The sequence below is a fragment of the Pseudonaja textilis genome, chromosome 3, assembly GCF_049901715.1.
Source record: "Pseudonaja textilis isolate UNSWEBS1 chromosome 3, rPseTex1.2, whole genome shotgun sequence".
Lineage (NCBI taxonomy): Eukaryota > Metazoa > Chordata > Lepidosauria > Squamata > Elapidae > Pseudonaja > Pseudonaja textilis.
This window is the reverse complement of record NC_141992.1, coordinates 38,319,558-38,338,272: the sequence shown is the minus strand read 5'-3', so window position 1 is coordinate 38,338,272 and position 18,715 is coordinate 38,319,558.

Genomic DNA, 18,715 nt, shown 5'->3' with positions numbered 1-18,715 from the left:
TTTTATTATGTTGATTTACTGATTTATTTAGCATTGCTTTTCAATTTAAGTAGTTTAAGTTAAATTAAGACCTGAAGACTACAGTATAAGTCTTTTGAAGTGTATAAGTACACAAATTGTAAAAAATAAATAAATGGAGATGATTGTTTCTTCTCATTTCTAACAAAATATTCTCTTCTAACTTCAACATTGCTTTGGTATAAATAAACTGAAATAAAACCTTTAGTAATTGGTGCATTTAACAAAAGGAATCCTGTAACTTGCCTTCATTTTGTGAAATGCGGACATTCTCCCAGAGTACAATTCTGAAATTTACATGAGAAAGAGCCCCATTCTGACTGGCTTCTGAATAGATTTGTATGTGATTACACTGTTAATTTCTTGCTTTTGAAATCTGTCTCCTGTAATAAGATAAATAGTCACAACTCTTAAAACTTAGTTCCTTGTACCATGAGCCAAAAAGGGTCAAACATACTACCTTGCTGCCATGTACTCAGATAGATGATGTAGAAAGTAAGTAAGTAAGCAGTTAACAGATAATCAGAGTTGGAAGGGATCTTATAGGTCATCTAGTCCAAGCCCCCGAAGACCCTACACCATTTCTGACAAATGGCAGTCCAATCTCTTCTTGAAGGTCTCAAGTGATGGAGCTCCCACAACTTCCGAAGGCAAGCTGTTCCATTGGTTGATTGTTCTCACTGTCAGAAAGTTTCTCCTTATTTCCAGGTTGAATCTCTCCTTGTTCAGTTTCCATCCATTCCATTCCATCCTTCCATCCATCAAGTAAGTAAGTAAGTAAGTAAGTAAGTAAGTAAGTAAGTAAGTAGAAATAATTGAAAGAAAGAGAGAGAAAGAGAGAGGGGGGGGGGAGAAAGGGAGTGTGTGTGTGTGTGTGTGTGTGTGTGTGTGTGTGCTGGAGTTGCATTTGAGTTCATTACCCAACTGAGAAGGAGCATCAGTTTTTCTTCAGCTCTGTTTTCTTTGTTGGCTTCCTGTGTTTCCCATTTGCTTGCTAGCTTGCCAAAAAAGTCTTGCCAGTTGCCTTTCAATGGAATTAACAATTATTAAAATGTTCCAAAAACGTGGCTGGCAAAATATGGCAAATGTGTAGGCCAGCACTGCATTTACTGATCAGCCTTAATCTGATTTCACAGCATGCTTCATAGCTTTACTTCTCCATCCTAGGATTAACTCGGCTTAACTGCATACCTCACTGGAAAGCTCTTGTATGAGGACAGACAAGCAAATAATCTACTGTAAAGCACTATGGATATTATGATTATGGTTTGCAATGCCCTCCAGAGGCACAATTCCACACAACCTCAAGTAGGTTACAAATTCATCTGGCCACAGCTGAAGCTTTCCACTTCCTCACAGTGTCTAATGGTGCAATTTACTGCAACATTACAGGGCAATTTCTGCAAATCCCTGTGAGAGCATTTGCAGGAATCAGCAAACAACATCTGTCGCTATTCACTGCGCTGCATCCAGCAGAATTGCAGGTATTTTTAATATTATCATCACACAGGACCTCATGCTCTACAAATAAAAAATGACAGAAAAGTCTGGCAGCTGGAATTCTCCCTATGCTACTGGATGCACATTAAATAAAGAGATTTGGGACTACTTGATCCTGGTTTATCTCCTTCCGAAAGAAGGGATTTAGCAGCAGTCTCCTCAGTAACATCTTTCTCTCCATTTTAAGTTGGAAGCTGTCTGCACAGGCTTGATCTCAGTGGTAACTTTACGCCTTGCTAGGCACTCAATAGCTGATCCCAGTACACCTGTTTTATCTGTATTAATAGCTAACCTCTTGATACACAAAACTCTGATAATCTGTTTTCAGCATTTTCAATGTACCAGGTGAATGCTAGTAGTCCATTAGGAACTAAATGAATAGAATATTATAAACAAAATATAAAGAAAATCTTTAGGAGGGGGTCAACCCCCCAAATGCATGACTACAAGATCATATATTTATTAAGCTCAACTAAAATATACAAAATAATGACTTAAAACTACTGATCATGCCAAATGCAGAACTGAGGTGGAAGCTACTTGATGATAGGCCACTTTCTCCTAAAAGTTGATGCTAAATTCTCCAGAACAAAGGGTTGGGAAGTTTTGGCTGATTGTGGAGATAAGAGGACATAAAATGGCTGGTCCCCCTTCCTCAAATTTGAAAATTGTAATTCCACTATTGCTTTCATTTGAAATATGGAGAAAAGAAGGAAATGAAACAGGACAGGTTTACAAGTGCTAATTGAAATTGAAAGTTTAAACTGAGATAAAATGCATTAAAATTCTTAGACGCATGTCATTTCAACTGATTTGTCATTAAATAACACATATATTCTTAAAGGGGTATGTGTGATGGCTCAGCAGTTAAAAACACTGAGCTTGAGATCTGAATGCTGTGCAACAGGGTAAACTCCCCCACTCTCCCACCTACCAATTTGAAAGCAAGCATACAAATGCAAATAGAAAAATAGGTACCAGTTCAATGGGAAGGTAACAGTGTTCCATGCACCCTTGGCATAAAGTCATGCTGGCCACATGACCATGCAATAACTTTGGACAGTGCTGGTTCCCTCAGCTAAGAAATGGAGATAAACACTTCCCCCTAAAACAACTGGACATAAGAAACCTTTACTTACCTTATACTTAAAACACATTTATGGATCTATCAAAAGATATAACTAAAGAGTTGGTTCACATGCATAGTAACTGCCACCTATGGAACTTCCTCATCCAGGGATACATACAACTGAAATGATAGAAAGATATGTATAAACTTTGACAGCCAATGCAAGCAAGGCAATTAAGAGGCCCCCAATTAATTATTAAGGCAACAAGCAGGAGACTGTGAGTTCAAGTCCCACCATAGCCACGAAAGCCAGCTGGGTGACTTTGGGCTAGACCAGAGCTGTCAAACTCAGATGCCTCACACACTGCCCAGTTTAGCGAAGGGGGAAAAATTCACAATACATCATGCTGTGACAACAACGATGTGACGATGCAAGTTTGAAACCCCTGGGCTAGACAATCTCTCTCAACCCAACTTACCTGGTAGGATGGTTGTTGTGGGGAAAATAGTAGGAGGAAGTTGTGTTATATATATTCCCCTCCTTGAGTTATTGATAAAAATAACTGAAATTGCACCTGAAATTGCTAAAAAATGCCAGGCTAATATTTATAACTGATCTGGGTGGTAGTAATGCCATGAGGACATAGCAAATAAATACATTGTCAGGACCATTTGTACCATGATTAAATGCAAGTGAAGAAAAATCCAGAAAACCACTGCCCCACCTTAATCAGGTGTGAGAAACATCTCGCATTTCCAAAAGACCACATCACATAGATTTAGAAGAAGTGAAGGGCTTCTCTATTTCAGTATATTTGGTATATTTCAGGATGTTTGTGCACATTTCACAGCAATGAAGTTAATGAAGTTCAAGAGTTTGCAATAGCCTGGAAAATGAGTTAGAGAAGAAAGTAAGTGGATTATTTAGTAGCTGGAGAGCTTTTTTTCAATATTTGTTCAGGTTGTCTAATTACACAGCCTTTTCTTTTAAAAGATCCGAAGAAAGCAGCAGGTTCTATTAATGGGATCCCATATTAAAACAACCTTCTTTGACCATAGTTGCTGAAATAAATTGCAACAGCATTGTACATATTATGTGGTAAGACAGTACCAGCTAACTACATTATAACTTAGTAAGGTGGGTGAAACCAATTTGGTTTTGTGAAACAAATATCAGGACTATTTAGTTTCTGGTAGCAGGAAGCTCCAAAAAAGTTTTTAAAATGTTCTATAATTCACATTGTTCTAAGATGCATTGCTTTAAGGTCCAGAATATAGCCTTGAACTTTAGTTAAAATTGTATCTACACTGAGATAACTAAAAATGAACTGGTACAATGTGCTCTGGTCTTAGCAGCATGTAAACAGCACAAATGATGCTGAGAAGAACATAGTCTGCCTTTAGTTTGGCCATCCAAATATCATGTACTCCAGTCTTTAATGCATTCCACCTCACAAACTCCCTGCTGCTTGGATATGTTGAAGCAAATAAAGGACTTAGCCTTTAGGACTCCTGTGGGAAGGGAATAATAAGCAGTCCATTTGTTGTGGCCTCAGCAGCTCAGCTGCCTTCTTTTGCCATGCAGATGAAAGGAATGAAGATATCAGAAAGGTGACACTCAGCGATGTGAGACTTGACTCTTCATTACTGACTCTTCAAGCTGTGGGATCGATTCCATTTTCCCACAGTTTATTGTAGTTCAAAGCTTGGTTAGCTTTAGCATTTCGTTTTTTAAGGCTTCTTGCGCTCTTAAGACAGACATCAAAGAGAGAGTGGTATTAGAGGGGTCAATGAACCACTCGGAAATGGCAAGAGCACCTGTGAAAGTGGATTGTTCTATTCATTAAGATGTATAACAATAAGTCTTTTATGGAAAGAAGCAGCTTAGAAATAGATGAATTTGCTAACTTCAGCAGAGTTGGCTGGATTGTTAAATAGCCTGAGTTATGTTTTGCAAAGGTCTATTTGTTCAATAAAAATATTCATATTTCAGTGTTCTTTGGCTGTTATTCTTATTTGCCATCATGGTGTGAATCATGCTATGAAGTGATATGAAGCGGACACAGAGAAAACCTTTTTGCTGGCAAGTAAAGGATGCATCAAATTCAGACAAAGCCCAGATTCAAAGGCCTTCCAGGGTGCTGGAACAAACCCAATTCTGTCAGGATTTAGAATCTCCCCCAATCCTAATCTGTAATTTCCAAGACATTAAGAGTACTGCAACAATGCTCTTAGAAATTCATTTTCCCAGTCAGGGAATGTCAGAGAGAGTATTGGAAGGATTTCAGAGTCTAGCAAATACCCCTTCAGTTTCTGTCAACTAAATTATTATGGCTGCACAAAATTTTAAGCAATAGTTTGATTAGACCACATTATGATCAAATAACCCCTTTGATACACATTCATGAAATAAAATAGGAAACCACTTCCCATGCAGCAAATTGTGTCAGAAGGATGTAAAATACATCACAAATTTACTGAGTTTTCTGATGTTTCTGGGATTGTTACAAATGGGAATAGCAAAGAAACAGAGGAATCCATCATTTGAAGACCAAAACAAACAAGCATGGTCAAGACCGAACACCATGCCATCACTGTGGAGAAAAATGGAGAAAAAATTGAAATCCAATAAAAGATTCCTCAAACCAGTTTCAATTGCACTGAATTTCACTGTGATGGTTTGTTTCCACCGTTTTTTGCTAACCAACATAGAGTATTCCCAGCAAGCTGCAACCTTGGCATCACCACGCTTGCCCAGAAAAGAAGGGTACTGTCTTCATTCTTGCTATCTTTGCCTTAAAGAGTCCCTCCTTGAGGCAGATGGGTGGTCTAGAAATACAAGAATCAAATCAATTAGGTGCAGAGAAATTTTTTTTGAAGTTCACTCTTGAAGTTATGTGGCTGAAACCAGGCAGGGTTAATATTGCCTAACAATCTACAAACTTTTTTTTTCATCCAGTTTTATCCCAAAATGAAGAAACTGCATGCACATTAGGTTTAAAGCAGATCTGTAAAATGCAAACTTAAATTATTCAATATTATTTGACCTTTCTGTTAATTGTTTTTCTAAACTGCATATCATATAGCTTCTCTTATGCAGTACGCTCCCATATTTTATGCTATAATTTATTTTCATTTATTTCTGCTCAGCCACTCATAATTACCATTAATAATTTATGTACAATATATTCAGGTGTGTTCTTATGTATTTAGCACAATCTTTTTTTAAACTTAATACATAATATAATCCAATTACTCAGTAGTTAAGTGCTCCCTGTATTTACACCATATTCTAGCACCATGATGATGAACCTATGGCACGCGTTGCAGAGGTGGCATGCAGAGTCCTCTCTTATGGGCACGCAAGCCGTCGCCCCAGCTCAGCTCTGCCTCAACTGGATTTTCTGGTGTTTCTCTGAAGATGTTCCACTTCTCATCTCTGACTGGATGGTGGGGATTTCCATTCCTGTAGACAGCTCATCATTTGCATTATTTTAGAAGTTGTTGAAGCCACTTGGGGGTTTACTTGTGTCCTCAGGGTCACCTGAGTAGTGCAAATGGGGGTAGAACCTTCTTAGAACTGTTGAAAGGATGGTGTTATAGACAAGAGATAGATGATGTCATATCCTCTCCCTCTGCTGAGAAAAGGATGTTCAGTTTTGACATAGATGGCCTCTTTAACTCCTCTTTCAAACCAGCAGTCCTCTCTGTCCAAAATGGGGACTTTATTCTTTTCAAAAGAGTGGCCTTTGTCTTTTAAATGCAGATGGACTGCTGAATCTATCCTGGTGGGTTTATTCTCCTATGTTGTGCCATGCATTTATGAAGTGGTTGCTTTGTTTCCCCGATGTACAGATAAGCACATGGCTCACTACATTATATTGCATATACCACGTTGCTCAGTTTGTGTTTCTCTAAAAGAATGCAAATACCAGCTGTCTGCAAGGAGTAGAAATCCTTCCATTCCCTACCATCCAGTCAGAGCTGAAGAAGCTTTTTGGATGAGAAGCAAAACGTCTTCAAAGAAAAACCAGAAAGTCCAGTTGTCTCTTGAAAAAGCACTTTTGGGACAACCATGGCCTGGATGATTGAGAATCTCCATAAACAGATCAATCTCACTGTAATAAGACTAGTGACTTCAAACATCACACCTCCTGTTCTAGCAGTAAGCCACTATCACTTGTAACTTCAAACCCAAGAAAGGATACGAATCAGACCATGTTTCTGGATATCCATCCTTCTACTGTATGAACTATGAGACTCTCAACATGGCGATTAAAACTCGGTAAAGACTGTAAAGCTTATAGAAGTTTGCAAAAAATAATAATTGCAAGCCTACAAGATTCCAGAAACTGTTTTTCAGGCAAGATGATGTGAAGCCAAAAAAAAAAAAAAAATCCTGGTGGAAGTTGGATTGTGTGGAATGAAGCTGATATTTGTGCCATGGCTATACTAAGTTATATTTTTAGATAAGCAGAGGGAAAAACACACGCAGGGTGAGCTTTATCAGGTGCAGAAGTAATACTGAGTTATACCAGACATTTTCTCAATGTTTTGTAGAAAGACAAAACAAGTGACTAGAAATTCAAATTTAAATAAGTTAAACTCAAAACCAGTGGTGTGATATGTGATCATGAATCCAATCACTGTTGTTTATAAGCTATTTATGTTGCAGAACATATTTGTGAATCACACTAATTGTGACTCAGAAATCAGTATTTAGTATAATAATGCAGTTTTGAAGAAAGGCCACTCTGCTAAATTTGAAAACTTGAAATTCTGTTGATAAAGATATAGATTTTATAAGGATACACGTTCTCCCTTGAACTGACTTGAATTCCTGGTGACTGCATGGAACCAGATAAATCTCCTGTCTGGTGAAATGAAATTTCACTAACACAAAGAAAATCATGATCACTTGTATTAGATTTTCCAATGCAGAGACAGGCAGTGGTGGGCTGCTGCAGATTTGGACCGGTTCTACTGGCTCTAGACCTCACAAACGACGATCACTTGGCTCTGCCCACCCGCCTCTGCGCTATCCTGTCTTATATTTCCTTCTTTTGCAGTTCAGCTGATTTGCCCAGAGAAGTGAATTACTGTGCCTCAGCTGTTCTACTTACCGGGGAAGACTAGAAGATGAGTTGGAGTGGTTCAAATTGGTATTTATTGAATGTGTGCGCTCACAGAACTGGTTGTTAAACTGGTTGCAGCCCACCTCTGGAGACAGGGTCTTGATACATTTATCATTAAAGTGATCATTGTACCACAAAGGAAAATGATTTGATTTCTAACTATTGAAGCTCATGAATCTAGTAAGAAAAGAAGAGAAAAAAACTAGAACTTCCTTTTCCAAACTGGCATCATTTATGCATGCTAGATTACATTTCCATCATCCCTTAGCTGAGAATGATGGGAGTTGCAGTGCATCTAGGAAAGCCTGGACTAGAAGAAATTTCCAAACCTTGAGATGCTGTCCATGATGAAAATATTAAGAGCAACAGAATGCCTTGCATTCCATTTCACAATGCAGTATTCAAAACTCTGATACAGAAAGCTGTTGAATTTTGCTGATATTCTGTTTGGCTTGCTGCATATTATATCATAAATCACCACAACATTTACTAAGTAGGACACCTAGAAAAGATTGGCATCTTCTTTACCTGGCACTGCCAGGCTCTACTTTTAGCCAGAAGCCATGTGTGCAAATGGATGTACTGAGCAAAACCCTGCTGCAAAAGGAAAATGGCTAATTGCCTACAAAAAGAAGAGAAATATGATCAATCTTTAATTGAAAATGATTACACATGCAAGAAATAAATTCATTCTCCTGCATGATATAAGCTCCTAATTAAATATTAAATACATTTTTCTTTTTCTTCTCCTATCCTTTGTCTTACAATTTTGTGTAGAAAGCAATTAACAGTCTTGTGAACAGGTAAGCTATTAATTAATACTTTGTTCCTTATGAACTAGATCAGATTGCTTTGATTTATTTAGCACTACCTTAATGCAATTACTCCCAGATGCTCAGCAATTATGGTTTATTCAATAAAGCATGGTTTAAAAAAACCCTGACTTAGCATGCATCTGATCTGAATCCCCTTATGGGTATGCAAGTGAAAAGGTATCCATCCTCTGATCCCGATACACCCAAATCAATCATTCATTCATATATATATATATATTCTGAGGTTCTCGTGGGTATTTGTATGTGGATCTTTGGTTATTCGGCCGCGTAAGATTGGAAGTATCTAGGCAACGTTTCGATGAAGTCTCATTCATCATCTTCAGGCTTGTGTCTTCGGCTCTGTGCTTCTCAGAGTGAAGAAGACTCTGAGAAGCACAGAGCCGAAGACACAAGCCTGAAGATGATGAATGAGACTTCATCGAAACGTTGCCTAGATACTTCCAATCTTACGTGGAAGAAAACCCGAATAACCAAAGACACACACATACACTTATATATATATATTTATTTAATAAAACAAAATTTGTTCCCATATTGTGCCAAACAGGCATTTTTATTTGCAACTATTCCTGATTGGATAAACAATATTGCTTCGGTTCACAGACAAACGCATAAACCGGTTTGTATCTCATACAAAGTCAAAACAAAACAAACTATCTGGCAACTGACAAAAGGGAAAAAGAAAAAAAAAATTCAGGAAATTACAAATCCATCAGCCTGACTCCAATACGTAGGAAGATTCTCAAAAAGATAATCAAGCTACAAATCTGTGAACATATAGAACAAAGTCATAACCAGAAACCAATATGGGTTTGTCAAGAAAAGATCATGCCAGACAAATCTTATTTCATTCTCTGACAAAATTAGTAAACCAGCAAAATGCTGTGGATAAATTTTACTTGGACTTCAGTAAGGCATTTAACAAAGTAGACAAATTTTTCAGGACATTATAAAAGCCTGGATAAAAATAAATGACCAATAAAATGTATTTATCAGGTCAAGAGAAAACTTTTTGTAGACGTAGATAAAAAGAAATACAAAAATGAAAAATGATGTAGCAACTGATCATTTACACTTATTTGCACAAAATAATCATGATACATAGGTAAGACATTCTTCTAAAGTCATTTTTATAGAAACTTTACTAAGATATTAGCACCTTTCTAAAGAAGCAATGCTTTTATTCAATGTATGCTGGAAATAGAAGAGTGATTATTATTAGTTGTAATCAGAGCAATTGCCACTAGAGGATGTCCTAAGCTACAAAATCAAGTCAAACTTTTTCTCTAACAAAGATGAGAAAAATGAAAGTCTTCCAGTTCCTCTTATCTCTAATGCAAGATGTGAATCGGCCAGGTTGTGACAGATTCTTACAGCCTATTAGCAAGTGTTGCAGAAATGCATTTCTAGCCATAGTGTGTGGAAACAGTATTATTTTCACATTTACAAGAGGTCGACTTTCTTGTTTAAATCTGATTAGCATGCTCTCCCTGTCAAGCAGACTGACCAGTTTAACTTGCTATTATAAGTGTTATGCAGGAACAGATCTATAATTGCTGTTATCTATCTCCCATTCATTACTGGCCAAGGCAGCAGGCTGTGGTTGCCAAAAGGAATTTGACCCTTTCTTTCTCTTTTTTTCCACATTCTTTTCTTTCTTTCTTTTTTATTTGCAAGGTGATGAAACAAAGAAACATAAACCTGTTTTGAGATATAGAATACAGATATCCTCAACTTAAGAACGTTCATTTAGTGACCGTTTTAACTTACAACAGCATTGCAAACACTTATGACTGTTTTCATACTTACGAATGTTGCAGCATCCCTCTGGTCACATGATAACAATTCAGACACTTAGCAACATATTTATGACAATTGAAGTGTCCCAGATTCATGTGATCTCCTTTTGCAACCTTTTGACAAGAAAAGTCAATGGGCAAGCCAGATTCACTTAATAACCGTGTTACTAACTTAACAACTGCAATAGTTCACTTAACAATTGTGGCAAAGGTCATAAAAAGGGGGCAAAATTCATTTAACGAACGTTTTGTTAGCAGCAGAAATTTTGGGCTCAATTGTGTACATAACTTGAGGACTACCTATACTACCTGTACAACTGCATGAGAGGTCATAAAATGAGACAAAACTCACTTAACAACTGTCTCATTTAGCAATGGAAACTTTTGGCTCAACTGTGGTCGTAAATCAAGGACTACTTTTATGCCACAAATAAAAAGTTACATTACTAGACTATCAGTCAAGGTGGAAGAAACAAAGAATCAGATATATAAAAGCAGAAGAGCCACCCCATTCCCTATAAAAGAAGAAAAGATTCCTAATGTTATATAGGTTTAAATGTTTTAAAGACCCTTTTACACTTTAAACCATTTCTAAACATGTGACTTACTTTGCCCCAAAAGTACCTGAATTATTTAGTCATGATTCTGCAAGTTCATAATAATGGTCAGCTTTGTCCCACAAAGCTTCAGTGTTTCATACTGTGTCATATTATAAAATCTGTTTTGTAAATTAAGGATTTCATGAACCACATTCCACTATTGTTTAATGTACTAATATGAACAGGAAGGAGAGACCTTGCTCGATTATTACTGTACTGAGGTGGCCAATTTGGGACGGAGCGGGGAGGGTCAAAAGTTGTATCTGCCCTTTTTGAAAGAAGCCCAGGGCCATACCACTAAAGTTATTGAGGCCAGGTCAAAAAAACTAATTTGTGTAATGTAAATTTAATTAGCCTAGTTAGCTTCAAGCACCTATTTGATCTTGGTTGATCTCAGAAAGCTAAATGAGGTCAGATCTGGATAAGACTGAGAGATTATTAAGAAATACACAGCTGTAGTTTAGAATATTTTTTTTTATTTTTTTTATTTTTCTTATATGTATCCATGTATTCATAACTATGTTTTTACTTATACCTATTATCTTGTAAGCAATTGACATTCCTAGATGTACTAATCTACAAAAAAAAGATGACACACTAGGACACACCGTATACCAGAAGAAAACACACACCAACCGCTACCTCAATGCCCAATCCCACCACCACCAGCAGATAAACTCCATGGCCAAAACACTAATCACCAGAACCAAACGCTTGGCAGACAAGACACATATCAAGACTGAACTAGGCACCCTGACTAAAGTACTGACAGCTAACGGCTTCCACAAAAGCAAAATCACCGGCTTGATCCACAAAAACACACTGAGACCTAATGGAGACCTAGAAGATGAACAGACCTATGGAACAGCTGTCCTGCCCTACATAAGAGGTACCACAGACAAAATCAGTAAGATACTACACAGGCATCACATCAAGACTGCCTTCAAAACAGACAGAAAAATAGCAGCCATCCTTAGAAACCCCAAAGATAAAACTGACCTGGAAAAACAAGGCATATACGAAGTCCCCTGTGCATCATGCCCGGCCACATACATTGGACAGACCAATAGAACAATAAATACCTGCCTGGATGAACACAAAAATGCAGTAAAAAAGCTGGAACACACTTCCTCACTAGTCCAACACATGGAAGCCACAGGTCACAGCATCAACTTCAGTGGCACTAAAACCCTAGCCACTATAGAAAACCACAGCTACAGAATTATCAGAGAAGCCATAGAGATTGAAAAAAGACCTGAAAGCATGAGTAGAAGAGATGTTCCCACCAGACTGTCAATTATCTGGAATCCTGCACTCTCAAACAAAAAAATCTCTACACCACAAGCCAGCCAAACACCTGGGCACAAACAGATCCCCCCGATACCTCCAGCTCAAACACACCCCAACCAGGCACCCAGATGAAACTTAGCTTCCTAATAAATGATAGCTGTCCATTTACTTGGAGTCAAGCTGCACTAAAAGCCTCCAATACAGGAACACAATGTTGCCAGCCAATCAAGACAAAAAAAGCTACAAAACAGACAGAAGATATTAGAAACACCAATCAAGCAGAACACAGCAAATTCCAAGACCAATAAACACAGACCAAGACTCCCAACCAATCAGGATGAAGAAAAAACCATTCTGGCACAGCAGTAGGCTAGCCCCAAATTTAAAACTGAAACGGCTGTGAAAGTCTGACTCATAGACGAAGACTATACAGAAACCTGATGGCAGATGAGATTCTGCCGAAACGTTGCTACAACTTTAAAAGCACAACTATAATGGTGTGGGAAAATACCCGAACAAAGCTGAATACCATATATATATTTATATGTGTGTGTGTGTGTGTGTGTGTGTGTGTGTGTGTGTATGTTTTCTGAGGTTCTCGCGGGTATTTGTATGTGGATCTTTGGTTGTTTGGGTTTTCTCCCGCGTAAGATTCGAAGTATCTAGGCAATGAGACTTCATCGAAACGTGGAGGGTGAAAATGAGGCGCAGGGGAGCCGCACGTGGATTACCCACACCCCATTTTGGCTGGCAGTGTGCTGCAGGATCCGCCCTGCCCCCCTCCCCCGCCACTGCTGCCAGCCTATGGAGGAGAACTACAATGCTGATCCAGCCCTCAAATAAATCCAGTTTGACACCCCTGTTCTATATGGATACCTGTAGCCTAAGCTAAAATCTGCCATCCATTCCAGGAGTAACCATCCTCCTTATGCATTTGTAGTTCAACAAACCCACTGCCTTAACTTTTCTGGCAGGTATATGGATACGCATGTAGACATTCCAATTTTCTAGGATAAGATTTTCTTGTTATTCATCTACAAGCCATTAGTACACAGAGAACCTCAAGTGTTTCTTTAGATACCAAGTGTTCTATTAGATAGGCCTGTACACATGACGATAACAATGTAAATTTATCTTTGCATATCCAGTTTATCTTTCCCACAACTCTGTGCCTATTCCAATTCAAAGAACTTTTTTTTTAACTAGGATCAAAAGATTTCTCACCAACTTACCTGCTCCTTGCAGGTGTTTGCAAAGCAAGGGAGCATTCAGTACAAAAAAGCACCTTCCTACTGTTGTGACTCCAGCCAACTCCTTAGCTGTTCCTATATCTTTCATAGCAACTTCCTTCAGATGCTATTTTCTCCAGTATGTTTGGTTGTAAGATCTTGTTTAAAGGCTATCAACCTCAACTATACAGGAGAACATGTCTAATTCAATACAATTCAAATCTTCTGGCAGTCCTCTGGCTCAAAAAAAAAAAAAAAGACAGGCAGGCAGGCAGGCAAGAATGCAATCTCTTCCTCGTGGCCCTCACATGAATGAGATTGAAGTGCATTATGGTAATGATTAAGCTGTTTTGCCATTGCTTGAATGTCAGCCTGTGTGTGTGTGTGTGTGTGTGTGTGTGTGTGTGTGTGTGTGTGTGTGTGAAAAGGAAGAACATAAGGCCAGGTCTTTTCTATGCCAGGAAGTGGGACAAAGAGAAGGAATGTCATCCTCAATCCAAACTGCAGCAGGACAAGAATGGTTAAGGATGAATTAACAAGAGCTACAACACCTCCAGTAAGCTGTATACAGTACACACTTGGTAAATGGGAAGTTGCTGCAGTGCCTAGAGGAGTATAATTCCAAAACAAGGGAGAGTTAGCAATAGAAAATTGACCAATAAACAATTGATCTTACTCCATATAGTAGGTAGGATGGTTAAAATAAACAAGCCAAATGCATACTTTCAACATAGCAGACAAGCTGCATAGAGGTCTATGAATAAATTTCCTTGAATCCTGTATGTTAAATTTTGTGTCTGTTTCAATTTTAACTTATAACACAAAATTAAAGTGACTTTGTGCAAGAAATGCATGAGCTGCCCCAGCACATACCTGTGCACTATGTTTTATTTATATTGGGGACTATGAAGCACTTCTATCTACATTTGAAACAGGCAACTAGTACACTGCTCTTTCAGCTCCAGTCAGTCCTAGCATTGTCAAATCAAGAATTGTGAAGTTATGATCAAACTGCCCTTTTGTTTCATTCTAATTTCGATCTTTAGTTAAAATGTATGAGAAATTCAATTGGCAACATAAACTGAAGGCTTCAAGTCCAATCAAAATCTAATGACTAGTCATTACTTGGTCCACGTTTTGCAAAATTAATTTTGGTTTATTTTAAAAATGGAATTGTTTCAGCAGGATAAACAGTGGAAGAGAAGCCTACCTTATTGTTGCAATGAACACCATCTTGTGAGCTTCTCACAAGGAATTAGCACTGTAGGAAAAGCACATTAATTTTGTTTTCACAGAAGCCTGGGGAAATTTCGCTTCGTATCTGCAGCTATGCAATATAAAGGTTTTAAAAACAAAATCAGAAGCTAAAGTTCTCATAGTTATCAAATATATATAGATTCCTGAATTTTAAAGGTCTAAAATGAGATCTCTTTTAGGGCAAATATGTATAGCAGTTTTCTATTGCTTTTGGAAAGATGCACAGGTTGATTAATGAAGAAACTTACTACTTTTATAAAAAACTGGACTTGATGGACTTTTTGTTGCAAACAGATAAAAATGGACTGATGATTTCTGGATTTACTGATTTATAAAGGCAGAATATATGTTGTGTAATTTTGAAGGGGAGAAATTATTTTAAATATAACAGTTGTGAAGATCAGAAGCTGCTTCCTTGATCTAGCTTTGTTTTTTTTCTGTTTTTTATTTTATTGCTTTAACACTTTTTTTTCTCTTTTCATTAACCTTGTTAAAAAAAACTTCATTGAAGCATAAGAAAGGTTAGGGTTAGGGTTAGGGTTGCATACATAAGGTGTCCCCAGCCATATAATGAGTGTCCTTGTAAAAAACAGACACTATGCTTTATATTGAATCCACAATTGATGCCATTAGAAATTATTCTTCAAATAGAAATTGGATGCTGAGATATGCTTAGGTATTACACAGTAACAGTGCTACATAAACTACGAAAAAGTGAAATGTAGAAAGGGGCTTTCATGTCTACAAGTTTGCATGTGAAGGCTTGTTTAAATCATGCAGTGATTTTAATCTTTTTTTTTTTTAATTACAGCTGATCAAGGGAAATACATCTTCTCTGAAACAACTTGGCACTAGGAAGATTTTTTTATAGGGACACAACAGAACAGAACCACTGGAAAGTCATTTGCTTTCTTCTCCAAGTATAACGCTAAAAAGAACAGTGTGACCTGGCTATCTATCACTTTCTGCAAGAGAATTGGCTTTAGAGAGGAAGATATTTTAAGGGCATGCCATTACTTACATGTACCAAAATAAAGAACAATACTGTGATAAGATTGGTCAACCATAGAAGGGGCTTAATGTCAGATGAGGACACTATCCGGCTTAAAATAGGAACATGTTTATTACAACATGTATTTAGAAAAAGTATCTGAAGACACTGGGAAAGAGAAGAAAATGACCAACTGAAAGTGAATGCTGAGTTTTAATGGCAATGAATGTACTGCTGTAAGACCTAAAAGACCAGATTAAAGACAGATCATGAGTGAGAAAAGTTGCCTACATGATTACGAAGAGTTGACAACTTAATGACACACAATCTGTTCAGAAAGGATTTTGAAGCACCGAATATGAGTCTGCTTCAAACTAAGCTTTCTTCCTAGTGGTGTTATGCATATATCCATAGAATTATTTCGACAACTATATGAAAACTTTTGCCATTGCTTTGACTTCACAGTATAGGCTAGTCTCTTTCCAAGTACTATCTAGATGTAATGCAGTTTGGTTGCTTAGACAAGATCAGTCAGGTGTTGTCCTATATTGAGATCAGTTGTCTTAACTAGAATTTTGTGACTATGTAGCTATGCGATGATGGTGGAATTTATCTTTCTGGCAGCCATGATTTTAATCATCCATGCTGCAAAACCACTGTAGAACTGAGTTAAATTGAGTAGTACTGTTTTTTCTATTTTCAACAATTCTCTGCCTGTAAAACAACCTAAGTACAACCAAATTTGTAAGTAAAAAGGGGGAAGGGAAGAGGTGGCAGAACATGTTTATATACTACAACACTAAGCTGTAAATCTGCTTAATAGTGGGCAGTCTTTTCTTTAAGCTGCAGCCAAAGAGAGAGAGAGAGATGGCAGCTTCATTAGCAAGTGTCATAGTGGTGCAGAATCTTTCCTGACAACATCCCTGTTCAACAGTGTGCAGAATTGTTTAAATACGTCAGTAATAGCATTTATTCAGTCTAATGCTATTCAATCTTAAAATGGTGAATCTATATACCTTCTTTTTTAACAAAATGCTGTGAGACAGAACTTTCCATCCACCCAGTTATTCTTGCCCTGCATGAAACAAGATTATATGGATTCTTTCCAGACTGGGATGAGCCTGGACGTGGGTGAGATAATGCATTAACCACCCTGGTGGATGACTAGCAGCAGGACTAACATGAGGGAATATGCTATTCTTGGTCCACGTTCATGTATCAGTGGAGTTCAATACCATTATTATATTCATAGTATCTTTTGAGGATTGTAGCACTTTGTTACGATTCTACTGTTTTCTGAGTGGACACTTCCTGTTGGTGGAAGAGAGAAATCAAGCTCTTGGAAGCTCTATTGTAGCATGCCTTACGGCAGAGGTCTCCAAACTTGGCAACTTTTAAGACTTGTGGACTTCAACTCCCAGAATTCCTCAGCCAGCATAGCTAGGAGTTGAAGTCCACAACTTCTTAAAGTTGCCAAGTTTGAGGACTCCTGCCTTAAGGCTTAGCCATTCTACAACATTCTTTTGAAAAGTTCTGAGAAACCTTAAAATGCTGATTAAAACTGATTGCACATTACAGGCAGTTGATACGGCAGAGGTCTTGACAGCAGAGGACAGAAATGACAGGATGATTCACAGCAAGAGGAAGGGGCGTTAGTCCTACCTGAACGCTTCTTCTCGGGGAGCCGAAGGGAGAATCCAGGATGGGGTAGTCTCTAGTCTCCTAGCTCTGCAGACCGAGTTGAAAAACTGAGGACACACCCCCTGGTAACGGTCCCCAGTTCTGAACAACGTTGAAGCAAATTCAGCTGCTCCTTGTCTTCAAACAGCTAGTTCATTGAAACTGCGAAAAAAAGGGACATTTCCTCCCTATTCCGACCAGACAGAATACAGGGTGGGACTGGATTCTCCCTTTGGCTCCCCAAGAAGAAGCGTTCAGGTAGGACCAACGCCCCTTCTCCACTGAGCCAAAGGGAGAATCCAGGATGGGACATACCAAAGCTGGCTGATGGCTGTCCTACGGGTGGGAGCTAGATTGGTCGGAGGTCCCCACTTCTACATGCACACCCTGCAGGGCTCGTCTTCCAAAGGACGCCTCTGCTAAGGCAAAGGAGTCAATTTTGTAATGTCTTATGAATGGGGTCACTGATGACCAGGTCGCAGCTCTACAAATGTCCAGAATCGATCCCTGCATTGCCCAGGCTGCAGTGGTCGCTGCACTTCTTGTTGAGTGCGCTGTGATCCTCCCGGGCACAGGAAGGCTCTGTAACTCATAGGCCTTTGCAATGCAGGCTCTGAGCCTACTGTGGAAGGTGTCACCCTGTGACCTAGTTGACGGCTGAAAGAAAACGAACAAGGCTTCCGTCTTCCTAAAAGAAGTTCTTTTAATGTAAATACGGAGGGCCCTCCTAATGTCTAAGGTGTGCCATTTTTTCTCTAGTGCATGGGTAGGCTCAGGAGAGAAATTAGGCAAAATCAACTCCTGCGAACGATGGAATAAGGAGTTCATCTTGGGCAGAAAGATAGGGTCCAACCGCAGAACCACCTTGTCTGCATGGAATACGCAGACCCTTCCTGATGGATAAGGCCGCCAACTCCGAAATACGCCTGGCCGAGGTAATGGCTACCAAGAATGACACCTTCCACATGAGAAGGCGAAGGCAGACTTCACGTAAGGGTTCAAATGGGGGAGAAGTTAGTGCTTGCAGGACCTTAGGCAAATCCCAGGTGGGGTAGCGGTGGACCACCGGTGGCCTCAGATTCATGGCTCCCCTAAGGAAGGCTTTCACCCTAGGGTGTTGGGCCAGAGTAGTAGAGCCCTTGACCGAAATCACCGAGCCAAGGCAGCCACCTGTCTCTTCAAGGTATTGGGGGCGAGACCTTTATCCAACCCGTCCTGCAGGAACTCTAATACCTTTGCAACAGAAACCCCAGTGGGTTCCAATTGGTGACAAGCGCACCAACTGCAGAAAATCTTCCATGTTGCATTATAT